The sequence below is a fragment of the Vicugna pacos genome, chromosome 7 (genome assembly GCF_048564905.1).
Source record: "Vicugna pacos chromosome 7, VicPac4, whole genome shotgun sequence".
NCBI lineage: Eukaryota > Metazoa > Chordata > Mammalia > Artiodactyla > Camelidae > Vicugna > Vicugna pacos.
The window spans coordinates 56933992-56952257 of record NC_132993.1 but is presented as its reverse complement, the minus strand read 5'-3'; the positions used below and the strand labels follow the sequence as shown (position 1 = coordinate 56952257).

Below are 18266 nucleotides of genomic sequence, written 5' to 3'. Positions count from 1 at the left end.
ATTTATGTGTTTGTCTTTTGTAACTTGCGTTTTATTTATTAGCCACATGTTTTAAACAAATTTAAACCTATTAAATACTTTTCTGTAGCCGTGGTTCCCCAAAAGACTTCCAGGGTGCACCTAGGTCCCACAGCAGTTATTACTTCATGGAATACTATTTATGGGAGGAAAAAATGAAGTAGCATCCTTGGGTGTCTTACTCCTCATGGTTAGAGAATTGAGCACTACATACATTCATTTGGGGGAAAAATACAAGTGCTAAATAAGTTCGGAAAAACTTCTGTTCTCTATATTTTAAAGCTAGTTTCTTGTGTAATTTTATGGCTTTCTGAATCAACTCATTATGGTTGTGGTTTTAGATTGTCTGCAGTTTTCCTTCATTAGATATATGATGTCCTCAATGGACATCTCTGCAGCTCTAACTGTACATATCCACACTTATTTTACTAAGATCTGTTACTATAACTGGAATCACATATGTAAGTAGCACATAAAAGTCTAACATCCTTTATTTTACTTAAACATTATGATAGCAACACTACTATGTATATTGCCACAATCATTGCTTAATTGTAGCTATTTATTTAAATGCTTTTTTATACAGTATTGTATTTTTATTTGTGAGTCTAATGGGAGGAAATGGTATCTTACTTAATTTCTTAGCTATTTTTTCAAGGGTACTGATAGCCCCATTGTGCAATCTGATGCAAAAACAAAACCTGCTGAATGTTTTGAAAATTATTTTTCAGTTCCAGAGATATGTAGAAGACATTCTTGCATGTTAGCTAGTTAGTGGAACCCTGGTCTTACACTTGCTTACTGTGCTTTATCTGCTCTTGTAGTGCATCCTTATCAGTAAGTTGTTGCATCTAACTTTGCTTTGCAAAATATCTTGGAAAAGTGCTTGTTCTTAATTTGCTGATAGTTTTGAGTGTTAACAATGATAAATTTAGTATAGAAAAATCAGTATATGATAAATGTTCGATAAAATTGTGATATTTTTCTGTTCTGTTATCTGTCAGAGAGATACGAGGTTGTCCCAGGTTCTAGAGTGCATGCTGAGGTTTGGCTTTGTGAATATTCTAGGAGTCTATTTATTAAATAAAGATAAAGCTTTTCCCTATAAGAACTTCAGTGCTTATGCATGTGCTGTGTAGTCAAGAGTAAGAAGTAGGAGGAGAAAAATGTGTAGCAAAAAATACTACACTACACTTGGAAAATGCTTGTCTTGCCTTATTAACAAAGATAAATCTATGAAAAAAATCATTTGGCTGATTTAGTTGGTTGGGGAATTCATTTGTTCCCAGAGAAGTTACATTAGGATTCCATCCAGTTTCTCATAATGTATCCAGATGCAAGAAATTTAATTTATGTTTTAAATATAGTAAATGTTCGAGATTAAGGGCTGAGTGCCTGCCAAACTTTAAGCTCAGCTGTTTAATTTTTTTGCCTGATATATGAAATAATGTCTTGAACTATAGAAAACCAAGTTATTTGCTTCCTAATTTTCTTAATTTGCTGATTTGTATAAAATTTTGGAGAGACCTTGCCAGGCTGAATGCCTACATACTAGGGATGGCCTGAGGGACTTGTTTTAAAAAATCAATGTTTATGGGATTGAAACTTAACTAAACATGCTGCCATTTGCATCTAATTTTGCTTTGCAAAATGTCTTGGAAAGTGCTTGTTCTTTAATTTGCTGATAGTTTTGAATGTTAATAATGACAAGTATAATATAGAAAAATTGGTATATGACAAATATTTGCTAAATTAAGTGATACTATTTTCTGTTCAGTTATAGAAATGATTAGTCTTTTTAAACAAAGCAAATCCAATACAGATTTTTTCATAAAATACACTTTCTATGTCATGGCTGTTACCCACCATCCTCTTTTCTGTGATTCTACTTGTTTCTTTAGTGTCTTTATAGAAATACAGGTTTCAGAGCCTTGGCTTTCTATGATAATGTGACTTTCCTATACCCAGGTGACTGGGGCTAAGTTAGACAAGAGTGAAATTTTTAAATGTTCCCCAAATCATTAGGGTAAAATGTAAAATCTCTTTACTGACATTTAGGAAATACATAGTGATTTCTTATGCCTTTCAAATCTCCTCAAACTAATGAGAAACAAATGAAGATTAGAAAACAAAAATAAAAATCAGCTACAGAGAACTGTTCCACTGAGGGAGTCTCTTCACCTTCAAGGTGAAGAGGAAAACAGGAGACAACTTTTACAATAACTCTAGAAAATTAAAAGAAAATACATTGACCAAAATGACATGACAACCAAGATAGTTAAATAACCAGATAATGACAATGCGATGTTCTATTGAAACACACACAAAAAAAGTGTGTTTCTCCGTTCTCCTATTTTAGTAACAGACTGAAAACTGTAATTAGATTGAAGTTTTCATAGGTGATAATATAAATTCACATTTAGATTCAGTTGCATACCAGACTTAAATCTATTATTTCATGTATCGGAGCTGTCAGTCATCGCTACGGAGGAGAGCATCTTTGGGTATTACTGTGTCACTCTATGGTTGTTTCCTTTCAGTAGATGGAGTACATAATGCAGTTGTGTTTGGCTTTCTAGCTTACAGGTAATACTCAGGTCTTCTTTTGCAGAAATTCATGTAAAAATATTCTGGCTATGATGACTCAAGATGGCAGGGCTGTTCTAGGAATGAAAAACCATTCCATCTGAATGACAGCTCTACAGATAAAGTCTCTGTCACTGAAAGACAAACCACCACAGCAAATTTCAACTCTATTGGTCAGCTATTGCTAAAAGTTGCAGCATCACAAACCGTCCTCAAACTAAGTAGTTTAAAATATTTGTTCACACATCTGCAAAATAGCTGTGATTCAGTTGATCTAGGCTGAGTGTGGTCATGTAGCTGTTTCAGGTTGTGGTGGCTGAGGTGTCTTTGTCTTCCTCATTCTCCTTTCATTTTCTTTCCGAGAACAGTAACCTGTATGCTTCTCATGGCAGTGAAAGACATGTAACAAAGTACGAGCACATGAGAACCTTTATGTGATTAGGGTTGCAGCTAGCTGGCATACTGGTGATTCCACCTACATGTCATTGGCCGAAGAAGCTACATGGTATTATAGGCTAAATTCTGTCTCCCACAACAGACATCAGTGTTTAACTCCCAGTACGTGTAAATGCAACCTTAATTGGAAATACGGCATTTGCATATGATCAAGATGAAGTCATTAGGATGTCAGTGTAAAACACAATTCTTATTTACATCGAGAAACCCTAAGCTTCCAGAAGCTAGTAGAGGCGTGGAAGTAATTCTCCCTCACAGCTCTCAGAAGGAACCAACCCTCCCAACTCCTTGATTTCAGAATTCTAGACTCCAGAATTTCTTTCTTTTTGATACAGAACATTTTTGTGTACACTGTCACATACAATCAAGTTACTGCCGTCTTCCTGCCATTCACTTTCATTTGTCATGTTCTGAATAAGAAACCCCCAGTAAAATTATTTACACCTAAGATCAGCATTTTAACTGAAACCTTCTTATATGTTTTTATGTAGCTTCATAAATGGCAACATTTAAAATGTGATAAAACATTTCTCTAAAGAACAGAGACCATTTTCCTCAACTATACTTAGCTTTAGATGAGGTAGGGAAAGAAAGGAGATCGAATCCCCCAAACAGAAGCTTTTCTCGTTCATTAAAAAAAAAAAACAAAAACTGGAGCTAGTTACAGGTTACGAAACTAATTCTGAATATAGTTCTCTAAATGAATAGCATGTACACTGGGCAAATGGAACGAGTGAGTTCACTGAAAGCAGAAAATCTATTAAAACCCTGCTACAAACCACAGCTTGTTATGGGTGTTACACAAATGTCTTTAGAAAATTTCCTTCCAGTTACTTTTTCCATTTAGTTATTCTGTCAATATTTGTTGCCTGCTCATTGGATTACAAACTGCATAATACCTAGTGTGGAAACTGAAAAGAAAGAAAATGCACATTTCATACTCTGTGCACGTGGGAAGTTATAGTTACACTCTTAAGTATATGTATACTAAATACCTACAACTAAATAATTATTTTTCTTGTATTTCCATGGATAATACAAATATTTAAACATGATTTCAGCAGTAAAGTTTATATCAAAGACTACATAGAGCAAAATAGCTAGATAACATTATAAATACTTCATTGAGGCATAGGTACATTTACTATGAAAATATAAATATTAAATGTCAGGACGCCTCATTTACATGAACCCTTCCCAAGACTCCAGAGGCCCCTGTCAATGTGTTTATATGATTTCAAAGGCAAAAAAAGGGACAATGAAAAATCAGCCAAAGTCATGTAAAACTATTCTCCTTTTTCACTTTAAATTTCTTGCTATCACTGCACCTCTCTTGAAGCATGGCACTGGAGTTGTCATGCACATCCTTAGAATATTGCTAAAGGAATGTTCATTTGAAACATGTCTCTTCTGGATTGTAGTAAATATTTCTCTGTGTAGACTTCCACACACAGATAATTTATTGCTGTTTTCCTGCCATTCACCTCCGTTCATAATTTTGCATTATAAATTTATCGTATAAGTTTCAACATGGAGAGTTTCCAACAGTTTTTCCTAATTTTCTTATTAAGAAAATAGTTTTTCTGAAAAACTGTTGTTGCTAATCAAAAAGGTAGAGAAGCCTGTTATGTTCTCTCCTCTTCTTATTGAAATTGATAATATAATCCTTTGAACTGCTGGAGAAAGTTTATCCATTTTCCTGTCACACTGGTTGGATAATTATACTAGCCAACAGAAAGCTGAGGATGGCATGAAACTGATTCTAGTTAGACTGTCCATATGATAATTACTTCAGCATGTGCCATTACAGACATGATTTCTGGGAGTGGAAGCCGACTACCTATACCTTAGGGGTACTCAGCATTTGAAGAAAATTTGGGATCCACAATGCAAACATGGGTTATAGAAACATTTGAAATATTGTCCTTGAAATGGGAACCAGAGATTTGATGGTGAGGAAGGAGTGTTTGTTTTTGTTTTTAATTAGTATACAGATGTTAGAAATACTTTTCTTTAGCAAAATAGGTGCCAACACCTTTGTACCATCTGACAGCTAGGAGCTACGGAGCAGCAGTTAAATTCTCTGTTTGGTCCTGTGCATCCCTACATGGTCCCACGGACTTTCATTTTGTGGAGAACTCTTTCATGACCCATGTCAGCTGACTATGCCCTTAGAAGATCACAGTACTAATCTCAGGGTACACCTCCCTGAGTGTAGAAAGAGACTAGGTAAACCCTGAGAATAGAAAAACCGGTTTATGAATGCATACCTGTTGCTAATAAACGTGTGTATGTTTGGCAGAATATGGTTACTTTGTAAAGCACCACCCAGTAGTGAAGTTTTGCAAGGAGACACAAATCCTCCATTCACCCTTAGCTACCTGAGACTACTGATGTTTATTGAAAAAAAAATTACTTGGTTCAGTTTACACATGACCCACTCAACAATTGCTTGAAAGACAGTCAAGAAGACGTGTGTGTGTGTGAGAGAGAGACAGAGACAGAGAGGTAACCTTAGTTTGGTATTCTAAAAAGGAGTGGACGCAAAGGAGGAAATTCTGTTATCACAGTTCTGCCTTCTCAATTGCAAATCCCATTCTCAACAACCCTAGTAAGTTGAAGCAGCAGTTTCTCCTTTATATTCTTTCTGTATGATGGGGCTACTTTTGTATTAACTTTGTGTCTTTAGGGCCTAAAACAATGCCTGGCACATAATAAGCACTCAACAAATGTGTGACGTATTAAAAAGTGAATGAATGAATTATATTTTCGTTTTCCAAAAAGTACAATAACGTATTTCTTCAGTTATCACTCACCTAAATAACTGTTTTAGCAAAAATAATAAGTAATACGATTATTACACTATTCATATTTGTAGACAACTATGCTTAACCTCTGTGCCTCATTTTTCATCTTTAAAACAGAGCTAGTAATACTACTTAGCTCACAGGTGTGTTGTGCACAGATTAAATGCATGTGAATCACATGGAGCTGTTGTACCTGTCACATCCTAAGCACTCAACAGTCTCAGTGATGGTTATAATCAGATTTGCTCAGTATGGGACAGCACTGCTCAAATGTAATGGTGAGGGCATAGTTATTAAAGCTGATTTGTTTTATGTCACTTTCAATCTTTTAATCTCTTTAAATGCACTGCCATGTAAAGCTGCCACAAACCCCAAAATATTTAAACCTAATTTAGAAGATTAGAATAACATAATTAACATTATTGACTTAATAATTATACATTCAAGTTTGTATTCTCTAAGCTGAAGATATTCTTTATTCCTTGGTGTCTGTGGAACACTTACAAAATTGTATTATTTTTCAGGCCACAAAGAAATAAATGCTCAATACATTTTCTAAGTAGAAACTGCAGAGGTCATACTCTATGACCACCTAACTGTAAAACTAGACATAATAACATTTTAAAATTTAAGAACTTGGAAAATAAAGAATATTTCCTTAAATCTTGGGTTAAAATGGTAATTAAAAGTGTGAGTATAGTCTATTTAGAAAATAATTACAGCATAAATACTGTGTTTTCTTTTATGGTATTCAGCCAATATTGTACTTGGCAGAAAATGTGGTGTGCCTAAAATGTTCCCACAGTTTTGCAAGTAAAAGAAAAATAATAAACTAAGTAGTTAGCTCAACAAATTAGATGTAGAGTGCCAAAGGAAGCGAAAAGGAGAAATTAAGACTCTAAGTAGCAGAAACTAATCAGGGAACAGGGAAGCTTAAGTACTTATTGGTTAAGATATTTTAAGGTTTTCTTTGATACCATCCACATAAACCTAGTAGGTATAATCTAGACATAAAAACGTAGAGATAATACTGGAAATAAGGTTTTTTCAAAAGAAAAACAATTGAAAAGAAGAAGATAAACACAGATATGTGAAAGATTTTTAAAATATGTTAAAATAATCTCCAGGCTATATGCTATAATATATTTAAAAATCTAGAAAACATAAATGATTTTCCTGTGAAATATAAATGAACAAAACTAGTCTATGAATTAGAACACCTAAAGCCTGCAGTACGGAAGACCTTGAAAATTACATCAAAGAACTACTTCCTAAGCAATGCCAGTTTTCCTTCAGGAGTTAAAGAACCCGTTCTCTTCTATTATATTTTAAGTGTTCAAAAGCATAGAAAAATACGGATTTTTTAAAGTTCATGTTTTAAGCCAACAAAATGTAACAAAATTAGCGAGAATAGTAGAAAGCAGAACTCTAAGCCAATCTCACTTAAAAATAAAATTTAAAATTTAAAATAGCAAAAACTAACTTAGGACTATACTAAAATAATAACATCATTACAAATGGTGTTTATTTTTAAGATATGGAGATTGTTGTTTAACATTTGGAAATCCATGAAATTAATTATGCTATTTTGTTGATGGATTTTTGACATTATGAATTATCTCTAAAAACATGAAAAAAGTATTTGGAAAATAACCATTTCTAGAAAGGTTTTTATTTTATTTTTAAAACATCTATGAGAGCCTAGTGGGTAGCATTTATAACAATTATTGCCTCTACCTAATGTCAATTTTAGAAACACAAAAATACTAACTGTGGTATCACTTGATATTCTCAAGTATAGTAATTAACAAAATAATCATTCTTACAATGTATAATAACTAAAGAAAAGGATTAAAGTAATAATATTTGTATTTGATATGATTGGCGATTTCAGAAGTATTATTTGAGTAACTCTTGGAATTAGTAAATATTAAGATTTAGTAATAAGGCTGATAGAAAAGCTTTTATTGATATGATATAAACTTCTATGATGTAAACTGCTGTGTACAAAGTCAAGTCTGTTATAAAAGACTAAAATCATTAGGATATTTGAGGGGATGTATAGTTACATTACAAATTCCTGTAAGAAAGTAAGTGTTCTCTAAAATAGAGCATTTTGAAAGAAGAGCTTGGTACTGGCTATAAGTATACAACAAATAAAGCCGAGAGAAAGTATCAGGTGAATCGACTTACAAGCAGAAAAGTTTGATGGGCTTCACGGGGCAGAGCCTATATTCATCTTGTTCAAATTTATATATTTAGGAGTGTAGATGTTAATAAAAATGTGCTGAAAGAATGAATGAGCACAGTTGGGAATGTGAGACACACAGAGCCCTGGCTGGCACCATGGTCACTGCTGTGTGACAGACTCGGAGCCAGAGAACCAAGCTAAGCTGTGTCGCTGTGTCTCTGTGAGTAATAAATGTTTATTGCTTTAGGTTGCTGGCTTGGTGTAGCTAAATAATACTCATGAAAGTATACAAGCCTGCAACTAGTAGAAGAAAATGCGTGTCCATTTATCTTATCTTTCCCTATGGGAGAATTTTATAAACATAATGTTAAAGAAAGAAAAATATAAAGACTGAAAAAATTTGACTACAAAAAACATTTCTATATGAAGTTTGTAAAAAAAAATGCAAATATATAGCAACAACTTGGGAAATAATTTATGATACGTATATAAGGAATACTGTCACAATTGAAGCCCCACAGTTAAAAATGGGCCAGAGACATGAAAACGCCTTTACAAAAAGAGGAAAAACAAAAAGCCAATTAAAATTTGGATTGAACTTCACTAGTAATTAACTGTACATTTTAAAAAAATTAGCACAGACAACAGAAAAACACATATCTCTTCTTTTCTTGTTGCCAAAAGACTTCACTTACTCTGGCACTGGACTTCCCCCTCATTCTCACATAGTTTCATCAGTGTTAACAGGAACATTTTAAGTTTGCTCTCCTTTATCTTGATTTTATTGTGGGTCCTACTCTGTGTGTGCCTTTGCATTTGTACTCCTAGTATTTGCCTCTGTTTTCTTTCTTATAGTTTCTATTTAACTGCTCAATCAAAACATTGCCTTTACCCTGTCTGTAACCTTGATAATACTACACTGGGTGCTATCGCATACACATCATATTGGCATATATAAAGATTTTAAGTAAGGCAGCCTCCTGCTCTGCAGGTGGAATAGAGATTGATACAACCATTTTTTACAACAATGTGACAGTATCTAAAACTTTTAAATGTCCTCTTGTCACATACATAAAAGAGTATATGTTGCAGCAGTCTTAAATATCAAAAACAAATATACAAAACCATGTCTATCAATAAGAGAATGAACAAGTAAATTATGGTATATTCATAGAATACTATACAGCATTTAAGATAAATGAGAGAGAACTATAAATAACACTATAGATAAATATTCAAAAGTAAGATATTTTTAAGTACAAAAAAAAGTGTGAGTTGCCAAAGGTATATAGTATATAAGTGTAATATAATTTATATAAAACTTCAAAACATGTATAAAACTATCATATGTTATGGCTACGTAAATATGTATCTAATAATTTAATATATTAAACCAGTTTTTATCCAGTTGGGAATGGAGGGAAAGGGGATAAGGAAAGAATATATTGTTGGATGTTCAAAATTACAATGTTCTATTTCCTTAACATAAAGTACCTGATGAAATGTATTTTTTCCTTTTAGTTAAGATGAGTGTGAATACACAAAGCTTCCTTTTATCATTCTATGTTCTTGTTGTTTACATTTTTTATAATATGATATTTTGGAAAAAATGTTGTGTTGAGACTAGGTTCTGAAAGCAGGAAATGAGAGGCTAACATAGTGAGTGGTCCAGGTGTGAGATGATAATGACCTGGGCTCTGGTAATAGTCACCAAGTGACAAATGGCTTGATTGAGGATATTTTTTTTTTTAACATTATGGTTGATAGAATTTTCTGAGAAGAAGAGCTGGTAAATAAAAAACATTACCTCTGCTTTTGGTTTGGGCAACACAATTGATAGGGAAATGTTGAGGAAGAAACAAATTTGGGTAGGAATTAAACTAAGAGTTAACATTTTGGATATTTAAAGTGTCTATTAAGCCTCCAAGAAAGTATTTCTAGTTGGCAATTGGATATACAATTTAGAGATTAAGGGAGCGGCCAGATACGGAAATAAAAATTGGGAAGTTAACATAAAGTGATATTTAAAGTTATGAACTCAGAGATACCACTTAAGGAGAGAATAAAGATGGAGAAAAGAGGAGATTTAGGGGACTATTTCCTGGGGCCGTTCAGAATGAGTTCTGAAAAGAAGAGGAGTCAACCAGGTATTTTAAGAAATTGTGACCACAACATCATGAAAAATGCTAGGGGAGTGTGAGGTCTAAAAATTAAATTGAGAGAAGCTTTTATGAAGTGAAACAGATGATACAGATGCTGTAAGAACTGTGGGTTCAATTAAAGTGGTAAAAAAATTAGGCAAAATGGATGATAATTATTTTTAAGTTGGGAGTTCTTATAGCCTGTTTATATTACAATGGAAATACACTCAGTAGAGAAGAATACATTGATGATGGAGAAAGAATAGCATATATACTGGAGCAAAAACCTTCTATGAAGGAGATGTGAATGGATCAGGTACACAGGTGGAGGAGCTGTCCTTGGCATGGTCACCCATTGTGACAGAAAGAACATATAGGTACATATGTACCTAGTTGTTAATTTTGAACATGTAAAGATACTTTTATTTTCTCAGTGAAATAGGAAGCAAGATATCCAACTGAAAGTGGGGAAGGAGGAGGGATAGTAAAGGTCTGAGAAGACGACTGAGATTGTGGATCTCAGAGAGAGAGGGACAGTGAATTCAGGAGGGAAATTTGCCTCTGGGCCATACTCTATAAATAATGGTGGAATAAATGGATTCGAGGGTAGTGAAGGGAAGAGTTCACAGAAGTGAGAGTGGAGGTTGAGGTGGGCAATAGAGGTGGTAAAGTGAGAGTTCAGACATATATGGGATTACATGTCTGAGTTGGGTGGGTAACTTAATGCCTTGGAATTCTGCTCAGCACTGAGGAAATGAGCACGTACATCATGTGGAGATAAGTACCGATAATGGTCACTTAGTAGAAGGTGGGGATCAGTTGAATTATGAATTGCTTACTTTGAGTGGGCTTTTTGGCAAGAAACTCCTTATGGGGTGGGGGGCATGTGGGAGAGGAATAGCAGTTTTACCTCATGGACGCGGAATTTTGGGGCCTCTCTTAAATCCCATTGAGAGATTAGGGTTCTAAATTCAAACTGCTGTTAGTACAGCTCTTGATGTCTCAGTGCTCATAGTCTAAATCATAGTCAGAACACAATGTTTATTTATCTTATAAAAATTAAAAAAAGCCTGGGGGTGGATAAACAGTGCTCCGCACTGGCAATAAATAAATAAATAAAATAAAATAAATAGTAACTTTGACAAATACTGTTTATTTATTTAAGGTGCATTAATTTGTACTAGGCTAGGTGAGGATGATTTTCACATCCGGTGGGCTGCTTCATCCCTAGCCCCACTTTTCTTCTTAACAGTCCACTGCAAACAGGCATTTTCTGTTGGAGGCTTGTCATCCCTTAAGGCAATTCATTTGTGTATGATTTAAAATGGCAATCAGAATAGAAAAAAACAAGTTCTTTTCCATTACCTAACAAAAGTCCAGTATCAAATCTCTCCAACAGGAAATCTGTACAAGTGGATTATTCTAGCTCCTAGCAGAGAAGTTTCAAAAAATATGGTCACTTTCTGTAACTTTACTATAATCAAAGGTCACATAACAAATGGACAGCAAAATGATTTCTGCCTTTTTATCAGTTTCAGTCTAAAAACAGACCACATTTTTCAGTGTCTCCTATTTCTGTAAAATATAGAAGTACAGCATTTCAATTCAATTCTACTTTATATTGCTCGATGCATCTTGGCATCCAGTGCTAAGGGGCATGTCTGTGCTCTTTACTGAACACTCAACTCATACTCCTGTGTTTAGTTTGGGTACTAGGAAGCTCAAGCTAGTCTGAATGTCCCCATGCAATAGTTTCCCACAAGTTACCCCTTAGTATTTGTTTATGAGTGTAACCGTTGTTTCGCCAGCCTCAGTCCTTATTTCAGTGGGTTGCTTATACTGATACTATTTATTATAAGTTAATTCTCTTCCTTTTGGATTTAGTTAGGAAAAAAATACTGGTTAGTTATTTAATTTTCACACCGTTGAGAGCTCATCTTTATTACTGTAATAGCTATACTCCACCTTCTACTTTGCTTAGAAAATGCCAACCTTATATAAGTGGATATTTCTAAGTCTGGCTCAGGCTCAACTCTCCCAACTTGAGCTCTCACCTATTAAAATCTAAATTTACTTCTCCTTTGTCAAGTCCTTGAATGCACCAAGCTTTCCTTGGATCTTTATGCACATTCTTTCCTTTGTTTTCAACGTTCTCCCCACTTCCTCCTCTACTGTTAACCACTTCTCCTTCAAGTGTCCATTTATAGAGGTCAATTCTTGACTTGTTGGCCAATTGCTTCTCTGTACTTTTATTCTCCTACTAGACATGATTAAGTAAATGCTCCTTTCTGTCCTCCCAAAGTCTTCCCGTATCATAGTCCTTGTGAAGTTGCATTTTATTATGTTTCTGTAACTCCTCCTGGTTATAACCTCATCAGATCCATGAGAATAAGGACTTGATACACTTTGCTTACTGCCACATCCTCCTGAACCATATATGCTCAATTAACAGTTCTTGAGTAAACATATGTATATTTCTGACCCAAAATATTAAAAATATAAAAAGTATATATTTTATAATTCTGAATTAAGATATTTCTATGAGTCTGAATCTCAGATAGTAATCACATATACCATCCAAAATAGCATGGGCAGCTATGAAATTATTCACTAAACATTTTTTTCACATTATGCAGATAATTTCCTAACTTTCTGCTATGTTTTAATTGCATGAATTTGAAAGGCAGCAATATATGGGAAGTTTTATTGGTCAAGTTGCTATGCTAGATTTATTCAATTTTGTTTTACTTAACTGTAGTATAAAGAGTTTCAATTAGCACACTGGCAGCAATAAAATGCTTTGTCAATACACTATAGCAATATTCTAAGCATGACTACGCTTTAGTAGGGATACAAATCATTAGTAATGAAGTGGTCTTTTGACAGATTTTTTTAAAAAGTAACTAAGCAGAATGAGCCTAACATGCATTTTGCTTATCAAGTGGAGCGTGGAGACCAGTTGCACCATCAAGCAGGCTACAGAATATAGAAGTTGGAAGTTGCCCCAGATTTTTCTGAGTATAAAAGTTTGAAATGATGGGATTAATTCTTCTTTTCTAGTTCATGGGTTAAAACATCAACACTTTCACTTTTTAGAAGTGACAAATTAACATTATAGAAATTTTAAATATGCATTTTTAGTTTGATGCTCTTGGTAATTAGATGAGATGAAAAAGCTAAAAACTCAGTTGATGAAGTGATTTACCCAAGGTTCCATAGCTTGTAAGTGACACAGGTGTACCTAGTATCCAAATGTTCTGATTTATATGATTATGATTAACATCTACATAGAAGCCCCTATCTGGATTACTGGTTCCAAAACATGTTTATGTTTCAGACAGCCAAGTGGAAGTTTACAAAATTATCCTCCTCCCTCTTGCCTGCTTCATCCCTTCCTGCAGAAATACCTGTACTCAGAACTCTGTTCCTGATAAGTAAGTACATCAGTTGAAGTCATCTAGGCTTCAATAAGAGACTATACTGTGCTGCACCGAAACAGAACTGATCATTAAGTAAAATCTTTATAATGTGAGGACTGTTCTCTTGTAGAGAGGAAAATTATTGCATGTTAATCTCATTGTAGAATGTAAAACACTTGAAACTAAAATTTCCTGAGTCAATAAAAACCTTAGATTACATATTTCCAAGGAGACAGCATTGTTTGTTTCACTATCACATACATGGAGGGATTTAAACAAATGGAGCGCAAAGTTCAGAGAAGTAGAGGTTCTGACACAGCAGCTATCATGACCAGAAAATGAGCAGTGTTACTTCCGTTTAAAGCACAGCATTAGCGTACCTGAAAATAGCCTATTAAATTAAGCATCACGAAATGCTACAAGCCAATTTAAAAAGTTAATTTGCTTAGCAATTCTTCTAATTTAAAAATAAAGGTAAGCTTTAATAGAGCATGAATGCAAATCATTATGAAATCTGGATTATTTTGAATTAATGAGATTTTACTGTAATAAGAAAGAATTTAAAGTCCTTGTCTTTTATTGTTATATTTACTTAGCTTAATCCTTTCTTAATTTTCCACTCACTACCTAAGAAGCAAATTTATAGTATAATTTTTCCAACCTTGTCAACAGCAGATCTGTGTTGGAGAGTTCCTCTCCAAACTCTAGAGAGTTGAAATATAAATGAGGACTCACTCATTTCTGACTGTTAGCTATTCTCGTTAACAATGAGTCGTAGAAAGGAAGCAGGGACATAACTCCAGGGGTGATACGGGGCTGATGTGGGATGGTTACTTTGATTTTCCTATATCTATATCTTAGTCTTCCAACATCCTTTTTTCCATTAATTAAAATCCTTTACACTCATTTTATTTTGAGATTTAAGAATGCCCATCTAACTTAAGGCAATTATAGATACAGTTCCTTGAATCATGAAAAAGGAGCATTAAGGTTACAATACAATCTATACTGTAACACTGTAAAGGTTCAAATCACAGTTTGGCAATCTGCTGGCAGTGAGAGTTCCACTAAATCATCACATCATCTTACATTTCTACAGATGTGAAATTGGCATAGTGATGCTATTAGAATTTTTAAGGATTAAATGAGGTAAAGCAGTTAATAAATGACTGGCACACAGTAAGCACTGAACAAACCTAGCTATTAATAATTTTTCAACTGTTACTTAATTTTGAGACTCACTAGCTGAGATAATACTGCCCTTTGAAAATTAATCAGGGTATAAAAATATATCAAATGAAAAAAAGCCTGCTTTGAATGAAGGTATTTTTAATCCACTCCCATCCCCCTGAGCCTTATTAAATATTAAAAAAAGAATCAAACTCTAAAAAGAAATAATCCAAATCTAAACCCCTGATCATAAAGAATATCTACCCAACAAGGAAATTGGGATAACACATGAAACTGACATAGAGTTCCTCAAAACCAGGAAGGATACAGACTCAGCTAAAAGCAATTTTCAACCTTGAAAGGCTCTACTAATGACCTCTGAAGTGATAAGATCCAGGGTGGGCGAGACATTCTCTGAATGGGAAGTACCCCTGGGTTCTCCCCGTTCAACCTTGCAGAACAGCAGGGGAGGTGGAAGCACACTTCCCAGTGATGCTTTAGCTACTATCAAAAGGTCTACAAACTGAAGGAGATGTGGGAGAAGGAAACAGAGCAGAAGGACAGAGTACAGCATTGAGATCCAAACATTAAAAAAGGTTTTCCCGTCAGTCTGTGATAGCTTCTTGCTAAGGGGGTTTATGAGACCAGCAGTTGAATGGAACAGTGGAACAGTTCACGCTGCCTTGTCGGCACAATGAGGCAGAAATACTCCAACTAGCGGCTGGCTCACTTTCAACTGCAGGGTGTAACTAGCAAGGAAGCAGCTTGGCACTAAGGCATACATGTGCTAGAAAAGGAAAAAAATAAAGACACAGCAAAAGCAAATGAGAATCCGATGTGAAGTGGCAAAGCACAGAAAGAAATTCTTGATACTCAGAAGTAAATATACAGTAAGTTTCCAATGATTAGGAAGGTTTGTATGTCAGCATTTCACTCTCGTCCTCAAACAGTAGTTTAGCTATATAGAATTTAAGTTCATTTTTGTTCACTTCTGCCCTGGGCTAGTGAATGTTGTTTTCCAGCACACTGAACAAGTTAGGTGGTTCTTTGTGGATGAGCACTTAAGTCAGAAAGGTAAGTTCCAGCTTGTGACTTGAACAGACCAGACATACCATCACCCGCCCCACATGGACATTTCAACCCTACCATCCAGTTTTAAGACCACAGGACTAGGTATCCTGTGAGTCATTTATCCGTAAGTACTACCATGCTCAGTCTTTGGCACTTGGGAATTCTTACTACTTTTTGTCTGTTTGTCATGTTTACCCAGGATTTCTGTTCATTTGGAATGGAAAAGGACCAGCCTACCACATTTAATAGAAAATTCTCACTCCACTGAATTCCAGTTTTTCTTATGCTTTAGTAGCTGCTCCTTCTCAGTCCTTTTTTGAATTAATTATCAACTGCTGACATTGTTCTATCTTGGTCCTAATCCTTTGGTCTGGGCTATTCTGTTGTTTTAGCTGTATATTTTTCTATGTGGACAAATGGAAAGGTTATTATAATTATTTTGAAAATTCTCTTCTCTTAAAGGCTATGACTATTCTCAGTGCTTACTTCCTACCTGGAGAGAGGTTGTCTCCCAGAGAGACGGCGAGGAGCCTGGATGCTGCATGTTTGGTGATTATCCAAGCTCTCTCTTTTGCTCAAATCCCGTGAAGACATCATAATTTCTAGTTAAAGTATGTTTTAGCAATTGTGTTCTTTCCTCTACATTTTAGTATACATAGTGCTATTGTAAGAAAAATATTTTTACTGTAAAAGATAAAACTGCAAAAAATACAGATAAGCTTTTTTAATCAAATAAAAATAAACACATAAATAAATCACATATTTCTACCACTAGGATATAACTGTTGGCATTTACTGACTATCATTTCAACAGTCTCTCTATGCTCATATCAAAAGGAATAAATGGATGCAATTTTATAAATACTTTCTAAACATGCTTTAGGATTGTCACATTTAATTATTTAATTTGTGTTTAAATTTCAAAGAAGAAAAACAAACTGAAGGATAACTAATAGTCAATCAGAAGCATCTCTAAAGGGGTTTTTCCCCAACATAATTACACTTTAAGGTCATGACTATCAATATCTTCACGAACCTATTGAGTATATCCATTTACCCATTGAGTAATGTACTCAAAGACAGAGTTCCTTAACTGTATTCTACCTATACTCAGAAAAGAGAGTGTTGTGCCCTCTTATTTAAGGGACTGTAAGCATCTCACACTTAAACCTCCAAAATGAAACTTTTGGTCTCCACCCCTAAGCCTCCTCTTCCTACAATCTGCCTATCTCTGAAATGGTGACTTTATTCTGTCAAGTGTTCAGGCCAAACAGCCTTAGGCATCTCTGTCTCTTTAGTTTTCCCCTATACTCCAAATCCAACCTATCATTAAAATGTCAGTTTTGTTTCCAAAATATCCTTTGAACCCAGTCACTTCTCACTATCAACATAGTTACAATCCTGATCAACACTGCTTGCATAATTTATATGAACTATTGAAAAAAGCACATTTTACTGCAGTAGCATATTGTAATACCATGGTCCCTTTGCCCACAGAGCTTGCTGCAGATAGCAACTATACCTACTCTGGGTAGAAATACAGAGGATAAACAGACCTCAAGAGGAGTGTAGGTAATTAATTTTCAGTGCGTGATGACTGATAATTTTCTCTAATATGACAGCATGGGCCCAAATCAGAAATTTTGTCAGAGATTATAAAATTTAAAAAGAAGCAAACGACGTAAGAGAGGAATGCAGAGCAAAAGACTGACAACTGTGAAGATCTACGATCACCTATCAGTAAATCTCATGACAATGACTTAAGTAGAAATGAACCTCACAAACTTAATGGAATGCAGTGCAGTGATATTTTATCCCTTGAAAAAGAATCTGGTGAAATACAGAGTCAGAAACTCAAACAGCTGAGTAAATATGAGGAGAGTGGCAACAGCTTACGGGAAAATTCAGAAAAAGAATCAGACAATTTAGAATGAGAAGATCTGGGAAAATGAAGAAAATACCGTACAGTACCAGAATAAACAGCATGACTGAAAATTTTGCTGAGGAACTTATGATGGTGATCCAGGACATGAGAACAGACCTCCCATCATAGAAACACAGTAAACCACCCATTTATGTGAGCTTCAACCAAGCGCTTCACTGTGTGCATAGTGTACAAGCAAACAGATTTGCCTAATTTGAAAAATGGAGCATCTCAAGCAGACATGCACAGTCTTGAATCCCTTGACCCTACTGATTGAGAGCATAGGTCCAAACACATAGACACTTCTGTGGAAATTTTTCATTTCTGTCTGGAAGGTTACTTCATATTTTTGAGCACACATTTTAATTCTGAATTGTAAGGGGGGGGCTTTTTTGGAGTCCCCTCATTGTGTTGAAATGTTGCTCTCAAGATGTAAGAGTGTTCTATGCACACAATGCCAAGACCCAGCTTCCTTTCTGAAAT

General features: G+C 34.7%; 1 protein-coding gene across 2 annotated transcripts in view; it reads left to right on the top strand.

The window, feature by feature from the left end:
* Positions 1–17851, top strand: part of NXPH1 (neurexophilin 1) — a 908922-nt gene extending 891071 nt beyond the window's left edge. Inside the window, exons 7-9 of one of the 2 annotated variants that reach the window (XR_012074464.1) lie at positions 13537–13633; positions 16322–16470; positions 17357–17851. The gene's annotated coding sequence lies outside the window, so the exon portion shown is untranslated. The remainder of the gene's footprint in view (positions 1–13536; positions 13634–16321; positions 16471–17356) is intronic. The other variant, XR_012074465.1, reaches the window with a different exon arrangement.
* The last annotated feature ends 415 nt before the right edge of the window (positions 17852–18266 follow it).